This window comes from Anas platyrhynchos, chromosome 5 (genome assembly GCF_047663525.1).
Source record: "Anas platyrhynchos isolate ZD024472 breed Pekin duck chromosome 5, IASCAAS_PekinDuck_T2T, whole genome shotgun sequence".
NCBI lineage: Eukaryota > Metazoa > Chordata > Aves > Anseriformes > Anatidae > Anas > Anas platyrhynchos.
This window is the reverse complement of record NC_092591.1, coordinates 15654046-15664659: the sequence shown is the minus strand read 5'-3', so window position 1 is coordinate 15664659 and position 10614 is coordinate 15654046.

Sequence of the window (10614 nt, the reverse complement as noted above, 5' to 3'; positions counted from 1 at the left end):
AATTTTAGAGATTAGGCAGAGCAAACAACGTTGAAACTAGTTTTACTGGACACCTAACTTTGCTGAATATATGTCTCATGTGACATTTTATTATTCATGAATATCTGATCACCCTGGTTAGATTCAAACCACTTTTCTTCAAACTGAACTTGCTGCTTGTTAATATCAAACACTCATACACAGATCAATTGCCAAAATTTATTTTTTTTCTATGAACAAGAGAGTCACCAGAAATAGTAATCAGTGATAGATCGTGAGTACAACTTCCAATCACTATAACATTTGTGCCACTAAGGCAAGAGAACTAGGCTTGATGCACTGGGACAATTTTTTTATTTATTATTTTATTTTATTTTTGTGTGTGTGTGTGAACTAGCCTGTTTGTCTCCTGCATATCCATGCCTGGGCATGATTGTCTCTGGATGATCTCAGTGATGGTTCTAATAGTTGCAGGGTTTAAAACACTGTTTTGCTACATTAACAAATACAGCCATAAATGTACCTCACTATACACTCCCACATGGAGAAACTGCTAGCAGTGTGAGCTGCTATAGCAACTCTGGGGCCACTTGCACAGCCGTGTGCCCAGGTGAAAAGGAATGCAGCCAGGATGCCATTGTATGCAGGTGATCCCAGTTACAAGTATGGCCTAGGGACAGGGGGTGGAAGCCTGGGAACGTGGGTGTTGAATAGCACAAGCCTTTAGACCAGCTTAATATCTTGTGATCTGGCATGTGGGGAGCAGGCCCCTCTGATCATGTGCCAAGTTCAGCTGGGTCAGATCAGACAGCCTGGTATCCTGAGCTCATCCCTACTCACTACAGTAATCTGTGACTGCTGTGGCAAGCCAGTGGGAACACAGTGACAGCAGTGTTGAAGGAGGAACCTCGGGAGATCACGTAGTACAACCCATTGCTCAAGGCAGGGGGGTTGATGCTTGTAGGGAGGTACAGCAGTTTGCTCAGGATTGTGTCCAGTAGTGTTTTGATTGTCTCCAGTGACGGAGACTCCACAATCTCTCTGGGCATAATGTTTCAGTGTTTAAGTACACTGACAATAAGACAGGTTTTCTCACATATTTAAATAGATTTTTTGCTATCTTAATTTATGCTCATTGAAGCTTGTCCTGTCACTGGATGCCACGGAGAAGAGGCTGGCTCTTTCTATACTCCTCCCATCACCAACCAGGTATTTATTAGGTGGGATCCCCCCAGGCCTTTTCTTCTCTGAGCTAAACAGTTCCAGAACTCTCAGACTCTCCTCATATGTCAGATCACCTTTCTTGACCATTACTGGAATCACTCCAGTATGCCCATGTCCTTCTAGCACTAGGGAGCCCAGCACTGGTCACAGCACTTCAAATGTGTGCACAAGCAGAGGGGAAGCATTGCCAAATCACGACCTGTTGGTGATGATCTTCATAATGAAGCAAGCATTTTAGGGCAGGGATTAACCTTTACTACACACAAAATAGATTGAGTGCTGATCTCAACGGTGTTTCTAAACACCATTAAAATACTAACCACAATAACTCAGTAACATTTTCTGGGAGGAAAGATGCAACCAGTGAAAGTCGTTGATAATTACCACTTATCAAGCAACTCGTAGACTGGAGAAGAATTAAAAAACAAACAAACAAACAAAAAAAACTTCTTAAACAGGTTGTGTATAAAGTAAAGTCTGAGAAATAGAAGGCTCTGCGGTTGTATACTGGACTGAAAAGATAATTTATTCTTTTTATTCTTTAGGCATAATACGCATGTGAAAGAGTACTTAATATATTATTTTCAGTGTTTCTAGTAGAGTCAAGAATCTCACCTAGAACTACCTTTTAATAATGGGCTGCAGCTTTCACAGTGTTTGAAAACTGATTTCTGATGAAGAAAGGAAGGAAGGAAGCCCAATTAAATACAGACGCCATGCTAATGACAAGGTGACAGATGAATGACTAAGCTAGATTTGAACACACCTAGACCACACCTCAGGACACTTGTAGGAGAAAGCCTACTAGTGGACATGGAAAATCCTGCCCTACAATTGGAAAGAAAGCAAAGAAAACTGATACAGGATTGACATTATATATATATATGAAGAACGTAAATCTCTTGACACTAGTGCTAAAGAAGGTCCAAACCTGTTTATCACATCTTTCTAGTGTCAAGCTATCAGAGAACTTCATATAAAGGAACAGTTTCTAACCCAACTGTATAATTTCTGTATTTGATGAAAAAAATGGATCCACAAACAATTATTTATATGTTTATTATAAACAGAACACTGGTTTAAAAAGAATTCAACCATTTAGTTCAATTTCAAAGACTGGGATATTCCAGAGTAATGATGAATGTGTTGAAGATGTGATATTGATAGTGAAAGAGGAAATTGCTTCATCTATACTTGGAACTTTTTGAAAAGTCCCCATGTTTCCTAACACAGCTAGCACTGAATTGTTTATATGTTATTAAGCACCTGCTGGCAAAATTTAGTGTAAATACCTCTATTTGAAACAAAGATATTGAAATCAAGAGGTTTATTTATGCAAAGGTCCTCTCTGCTATACCCAGCAACCACTGGTAGCATGAGTAGGGAATTCTACTTCATAAACAAGGCCCCAAAGCCTCTCTTTAGCCTGTACTAAACCACAGATACCAGGTGCGTATATACTTTCAAAGGGACAGAGGAATCTCTTAATTTGTTGTCCCATTGAAACTGAAGCACCATAATTAAAAAGGGAGGCAACGGGGACTGGAAAACAGATTCATATTAAGTTGTACTTTTCTGGAACTGTCAGTACTTTCTCCAGAAAATTTAACAGATCTAGAGTATACAGACTGCATAATCTGTATGGTTACACCTAATTTAGGACACCTAGTTCCCTGCAACAGCAAAAATACTGCCTTTTAAAAGTGGTTCAGAGCTTGTAGGATTTCTCAAAAATGATTGCTCAGGAGGTAGAGCACTGTTAGTGATGACCTACATAGATAGAAATCATTCCAAGGCATCTCTGTTTAGTTTTGGGATTTTCAACAATCCTTTTAGTTCCTACCATTGCACTACACAACAGGATGAGGAATTCACCAAGACTGAAATAACTTGGAGTGGGCTGGCAATTCCAGAAAGCATACAGCTATACTGTTGCTGGTTCCAAAATCATCTGAAGTGTTTGTCCTCCTGGAAGAAAACATTTAACCATAAATATCTTAAAATGTCAGAAAGCTATGGCAGATCTCTATCACAGGCTGGACAGCATCATTTGGGGTAGTCTCACCAGCATTCAGTGTTTGAGTACAGTGGAATGGATTTGTATACACTAAGCTGCCTTTAAAAAATGAAAGGGAAATAAAAAAAAGCAATAAAAAAATAATAAATAAATAAATAAATAAATAAATAATGGCTGAATTGTTCTCTTCTTTCAACATCTTAATTATATTTCCAAAGACCTTGCTCAGTCTTTCTCTCTCTCTCACCTGCCAATGGAACAGACAGCAACCCACATATCTTATGTCCTCAAGATCCTGGTCAATATCTCAGCTTTCAATCTCCTTCCCCTCTAGAGCACCTCTTCTCCAGAGCCCCGGATTCAAAGTCACACGCTTTCCTAATTCACTCTCCAAGGGCCTATGGTAATCACAAATAAGTAGACCCACTTTATTCTTCAGAATTCCTTAAAAATATTTACTATTACCTAACCTATCACTGGGAATGCATGGATGTATGTAAGTCTTTCAATAATAGCTTTTCTTGAGGTTGCTATCCTCAAACCTGACAGTGTTTCTTCAGACATGGGAACACCTTTCAGGAAAAGGATAGAAGTGGCTGCGGTTTCGTAGCTCTTCTCCCTCCTGCCTCGCTCCCCACCTCTCTCTTTCTCTGGAGAGGAAGGAGGGAAGGATCCCACCCAGCTTCTCCTGACATCCCTTCTGTTGAGGGTTCAAACGTTCTGACTCAACAGAGCCACATCATATTCCTGAGCCTCCTCTACTCTTTTAAGTATTCTTGCTTTCCTAGCCTGAAGTAAGGGCTCCAGAAAAGCTACCAGGAAGAGTAAGGCAAAAATGTTATAGGACAGACCTCCTCAGTGCAACACCTCTCCTCCTGAGTTAGAGGGCAGTCTCTCACACTCAACCTTACCCTGAAATTCAGTGTCCTTTTAGCCCTCTTTTCTTGTGCCCCTTCAAACTCATCACCCCATACCACAAGCCCTCCACACAACACCTTTACAATCACCACCTTCTCAAATGACTTCCTTCCAAGTCCCTTCCTTCCAAGTCCCCTTCCACTCCAGTATCTCCACTCCACTAACACCTCTTGCTCTCACCTCCAGCATGTCTTTTAGAATCAAAGAGGCTACAGGAGAGGAAAAGAGGAGACAAAGAGGTGAGGACAAGAAGTAAATAGCAGTTAGTCTCAAGAAAACTGAAGAACCATCACTCTGAAGAACTCTGGTGTTAATTTACTCTTCATGGCTTCTCTTCAAAGCCAGGGAATTATTTCTTCTTCTGAATTAGTTCCCATCTACCTCAGCAGGTCCTTCAGCTATTTATGAGTTTCTTGCTACCAAAGAAAATTCCTTTCTTTTTTCTCCTATGCAGTCTGTCTCACACTTCATAACTTTTGCCATTTTAACGGCTTGCCCTTACAAATTTTCCTTGATCAGTCTTTTATGAAATTATACTGCTTTTAGGTTTCTGCCTGCTGAGAAAATTGGCATAATTCAGTTTTTCCATTAGCTTCAGCCATCTCATTGTCTCAAAACACTAACACCTTAAATATCAGACATCAAGGTTATTGACATTCTATGGTCAGTCCTTATCACCAGCTATTAAAATTTTAATTAAAAGAAGAGGCAGAAACACTATAGAGAAGAAAATCATTCTATATTAAAATGAGATTCACAGTTCAGCACAAAGAAAAAAGAATCAATATTAAATTAATAAACCATAAACATAGGCAACCATCCCAATAATGTCTTCAGTCTTGTTTTTCACTTCCTCCTCCCTGGGCTGATCTCCTTTGTGCAAGGAATGATGTATCAAAATACACTAAACTAAAGAATTTCATGTCCTACACAGATAGAGATTAATGACAATCCAAGTTGTAGAACTCTAGAAACATGTACATGAAGAAAAAAAATTGTTTATTCTGGTACCAGACACTAACACATTTTTCATCAATAAATCTCAACATGCTTCATGTTGTCAAAGATACATCAACATCTGTTTTTTAGAGAACATGTAAACAGCAACATGTATGTTGTCAGTACAAACAACAGAAACCAAGAAAGAGGATGACAGGACAGTTGTCAGAAGAAATACTGTTTGTTTTATGGATTATTATTTTCTAGACAAAATCAAGTTCAGGTTCATTTGGTTAAATACTGGGCTATCTAAATACTGCTGACTACTAGTTACCTAAATATTCTGACAGCAGGTGTAACAATTCAGTTAATTCTTATGAGAGCTGGGAGGAGAACCTAAGAGTTCATAAAGTGCAGCATGCATTCTCAAGGTTCTCCAGCTAGACATGCAGTAAGACATGAGAGGTTGTAGACTGAGGAGGGCAACTAAGCAATCTCAGAAAGTAAGTGCCACCATCCTTCACGTATAACTTAATCATGGAAAGGAGAATTTTCATTCTGGGATCAAAGGGAAGATAAAACTAAAAAATAAAATAGAGCTGTGAGAAAATAGGGTTGGAAAGCAAACTTTTCCATTTTGGGAGCTAGTCCTAGAGATTGCTATGTTGTGCAACAGATTACCTGATGGCACCAGAACTGAGAACAAGATAAGTGAGGCAGACAACACAATGCTGAAGTGGTGCAGACTTCTAGAAGTCAAGCTAATTGTGCTGCTGTTGTGCTACTGTTCAGACACGACAACTCAGCTCTGCACAGCATACTGGTATGCCATAGACTCATGCCAGTTTATTCAGAACAAGCTTAGGTGTCTAGCATGATTTAACATTGCACAAACTGATCACAAACACCAACTCTCTCATCAAAAGCAGCACAAAACACCCACAACTCTGAGTGGAGTTCAATATGCACGAAAAGCTCAGAGAGCTGAGACTTAGCCATAGGCAGCAGTTCCAGCATTGCATTAAAGGAAGTTGCACGGTCCAGAATTAAGCTGGAAAACACAAACAGTACTTTGCATACTCTGTTTCTGACATGCCTGAGAATCCAGAGTACTAACAAAAAAATGAGGTCCAACTAGAAAGACACATCCTGGGAAGCAGCATGCAACAGAGTTCCAAGCAGCATGATTCCACTGTTTCTGATATCTGACCTAACTCATCCAGCATTGTCTTAGACACGTCTGGGAACATCTGCTTTGCACAGTGTAGGCAAGTTCTGGGAAGTAAGCAACTCTGATAAGAGTAACTCAAGATGCATCTTGTGACCATGAGCCCAAAGCAATACAGATGTTATTATACAATAAATAGATAAATAAATAAAAAAGAAATAAATGTTTAATCAATACACTGCTTTGGAAGAATTTACAAGCCACAGCAGCTGTATAGTAAGATCCTCATTCTTTCAGAGTAATTCAGAAATATCTTTTCACTAGACACCATAAGATGAATTACTGATAATTAGAAGACAGGTTGTTGCTCACTGTAAATTGGATCCTGGTGCACAGACACACATGGAGATTAAAACTCTGAAATTACAACTAAAGAAAAAACTATGGATAGTGAAAATTGAAAAGGTAAAATTCAAACTTTACACCAAGAAGCTGGTGTACATAGAAATTGTGTGAATTAGAGGTAGAGGTATGGATAAATAAATGGAGGAAAAATAATGTATTCTTTCCTGAAAGTAGAATCTTTAAAAACATATCATATCCTTGGTCTCATAAATTAAGTCAAATGGAAAGGGAAATAGGACAGAACAACTGAGAAAAAAATTTCATTGTGTCTCCTAGAACAGAGCTCTCACTGGAATACAGATTAGATCTGAGAAGCGACCTCTCAACCAGACATACTTCAGACTTAAATAAACATACTTCTAAACAGGACACACTTCATACTTCAGCAAGCACTTTCTTCCCTTTTGAGAAGATGCTGGTGAAGATTGTTTTTTTGTTTGTTTGTTTTTTCAAATGATTATTTTTCACTTCTGCAAAATAGTCTTTGGGTGAAATACTGCAGCTGCACAGGTAGTTGTTCTATTGGTGCATTGCACTGGGCCCATTGTTCAGCAAACACACAATTTCCAGCTACGCTATTGCAAATATTTGCAGTTGTATTCAGAAGGCTAAACTCCATTACCTCCTTTCTGACAGACTGAAAAGCTGAATTCTGACCTTGCACTGTTTAGCAAAAAAAAAAAAAAAAAAAAAAAAGCTTTTCCTGAAAAGGCTTCTGTTAGGCAATGTTAACCACAGTGCAAAAAAATGAGCTCTAAGACAATAAACAACAAGAATCAATAGTCCTGGTACTGGAAGAGGGAGCTATAGGTCCAGAAGGCAAAGCACAACAGAGATTTACTGAACTTTGTCAGTCCATTTAAACTGCTTCTGGATAACTGGAACTATCTGCAACATCACTGCATGGCTAATGTATTTGAGGTGGGGATTAAAAGCTGCTGAAAATTGTACCCATATGGGTTCAGCTCTGTAGACACAGATAGTGTGGGGTGTATCACTGGAGAATCGGTGTGAGCTACCACTTGTGGCAATAAAAGGGAATTGCCTCCACCTTAACGGCCACATAACACACATTAGATGGTATATACACCAAATGATACAGCTCAATTGTTATACATTTATTTTGTTTTATTTTTTGACAGCAATCTATGAAAACCTTCAAAAGCTAAATATTCCTTCAAACCTATTGGAAAGCAGAGAGATTGTAAGTGTGTCAACACTGGACGTGAGAATATAAGTTGGCTGAAGATGTTCTGTGGAGACATGATGCTCCACAAACAGCATGCCCTTTGTCAGATCCTGCACGCATATGTACTGCCTCACCAAGCTGGGCATATGGCACCTTTAACATTCTGCTCCTCTATCTGACAAACATGATACAGAACAGCCCACTGTGTACCACATCTTTGAAGGATTCGGGATGAATCTTATCCCTCTGTAGAAGACTAACACACGTGGATACCAGAAATACTGATTTGCTAGGAAAACAAAACAACACAAAACAACACAAAACAAAACAGCACCATAAGGGGAAAAGACATACTTTCTAGAGAAAGAAAACAGAAAACAGCAAGTAACTTTATTTTCCTCGGGTCATAACCAGACCGAAACCTCCCACAGACACGTGTCACTTCTGCCTCTTCAATCAATGTACAAGCCAGTCATTGAAGACATGTATATATTAAATATATATATGTATGCATTTTTAAAGTTGCTTAATAATGGGCTGTGGCATGAAAGGAAAGAAAAAAAATCAACAGTTGCTCAAGAGCTCTTAAACAAGGAGACACTTTGTAATAGCTACTAAAGCAGGAAGAGCTTTGGCAACCATGGAACACAAAAAATATAAAGGAACTCTCATTCTGGATTGGTCCCATACCGGCTGCTGCTTCCTGGAAAAAGCCTCATCCAAGCAAGCTAACGACAACAGGAGCCTTCCTTCCCAGTTTCAGTGGGATCTAGATCAGGCCCCTGCTGCAGTGCCCACTGCACCCCACCACGCTTTCTCACCATCTGCAGGGCAAACTACAGGTTCACAAACTGCTCATGCAATGACAAAATGATGCCAAAACTTTATGTTTGCCTCAGTTTGCATCACCTGATGCAATCTCATGACATTATCTCTAAATTCCTGCAAGATTGCCATAGCCTACTTTTGTTACTGAAGGACAAAAGAAAGGGCCTAATCTAAACACAAATGAAGTCAGCAAAGAAAACTCCAGTTGTTGCTTTTTTCAAGCTCATAAAGGGAATCAAGCTCCAACCGCTTGGAGTTTCCTTCATATTTCATAATCTTTCTTTATAATTTTACCTTTTGCAATGGTTTTCTGAACTTACAGGAATTAGAACAGGTTACTGCAAGATAAGCAAGGATGCAGGTTTGTATGTGCTGGATACTCTCCTGTAAATCCCTACATGTATGCTCAAATCCTCCAGTAAAAATGCACTAATTTACTTCTCTTTCATGTAGGAGCAGGTTACCTTTCACTTATTGCAGGGTAACAGTGGGCACTCAAGTGAATATATGTTGGATAGTGTCCAATAAGGCGGCTCTCAAATTGCAAGGCAAACAATACAACACAGAGAAAAAGCAGGCACCAGCTCCTGCTTTTGTGGTGAGATCAGTTCTGGAGTTACTGGTTTTGTTTTTACTGACTCCTGAAGAAAATGAGTTGTACATTCACACATAAAAAGCTATGGTAACACTATTTTATTTTTTTTTTTTACATCAAGTCATAATTAATTTAAATTTCAACTAGCTATGAGCTCTAAAAGATGCATTTTGTTCTTTACTCCAGCCAGTTTTAAAGTACGTACCCGATGGGTTTGGAAGTTTAATGGGATTCCCTTCATAACTCTTCTAAAAATACCTTTCAAATTTTTGTACTTTGCTGAAAGACCTGTGCTTGCCAAGGTACACACTCTCCAGATAGAGCAACCATTGTCAGCAGTCCCTTCAATGTGATTTTCTGCAGTTTGGTTCAACTTGATAAAATTTGATTGGAAGGCATAAGACAATATTTTCAGAAAAGCCAAAATGTTTTCAGAATCAATGTCCCATATTTAAAGGTGAATGAAGTTCTAAGGATACTCACTTTCAAAGGTATTTAGACAGCAAATAAAACAAAAATATTTGAGTTTTCAGCAGTGTATATGCAGGCTAGTAGACAATTTGAGTACTTTATAAAAAGATAAAAATTATTTTTACATCAATTAATGTCTTCAAAAATCTTTTATTTAAAAACTGTAGTTCCAATCTTTTAAAGAATTGAATATTGAAATATTAAAATATTTTATTGACACATTAATGCCTATCAAAAGTAAAGGAAAACAAAAACATAATAAAGAAAGGAAAACTGAAATTATAAATACTGTTCTAGCAATTAGATACCTGCAGTATGTAGGGTTTAATAATCAAAAGATACAGATACAGATATATCAGCACTAACAACAAAAATCTCAGTTTTCCTGCTTGATGAATCAAACAACATTAGGCAAGTGGTATGCAAACATTTCAGATGAAAACAAAGTGAAACTACCAGAAAAAGTGAGCAATAGCAAATTAGAGTGAATAAGAGAAAAATAAGGGAAAAGTTCAAAGGCAGAGGAGACAATGAGCTTTTCAAAAAGAAGTTAAATATGTTAACCTAGTACACACAGTCAACTTTCCGTCTATACAAAATAACATCAAACTATTCATAGTGATGTTACTTTCTTAAAAAAAAAAAAATCCAGTGCTGAATTCTCTAAAAGGGGATAAAAATAAAATTAAAGGTCACTTTGGTTTTTAGAGGCAGAATTCCCTCTGAATCTTTCAATAATTCATGAAGTATGATATTAACTACTTCCTTTGTCTTCCTGAATAAATCAGTGATGCCTCCAACTTAAGTGCAGAAAAACATTTCAGTAAAAATTCAACACAAAATAATATTTGTCTAAAACATTCATCTCCAAATACTCCTGG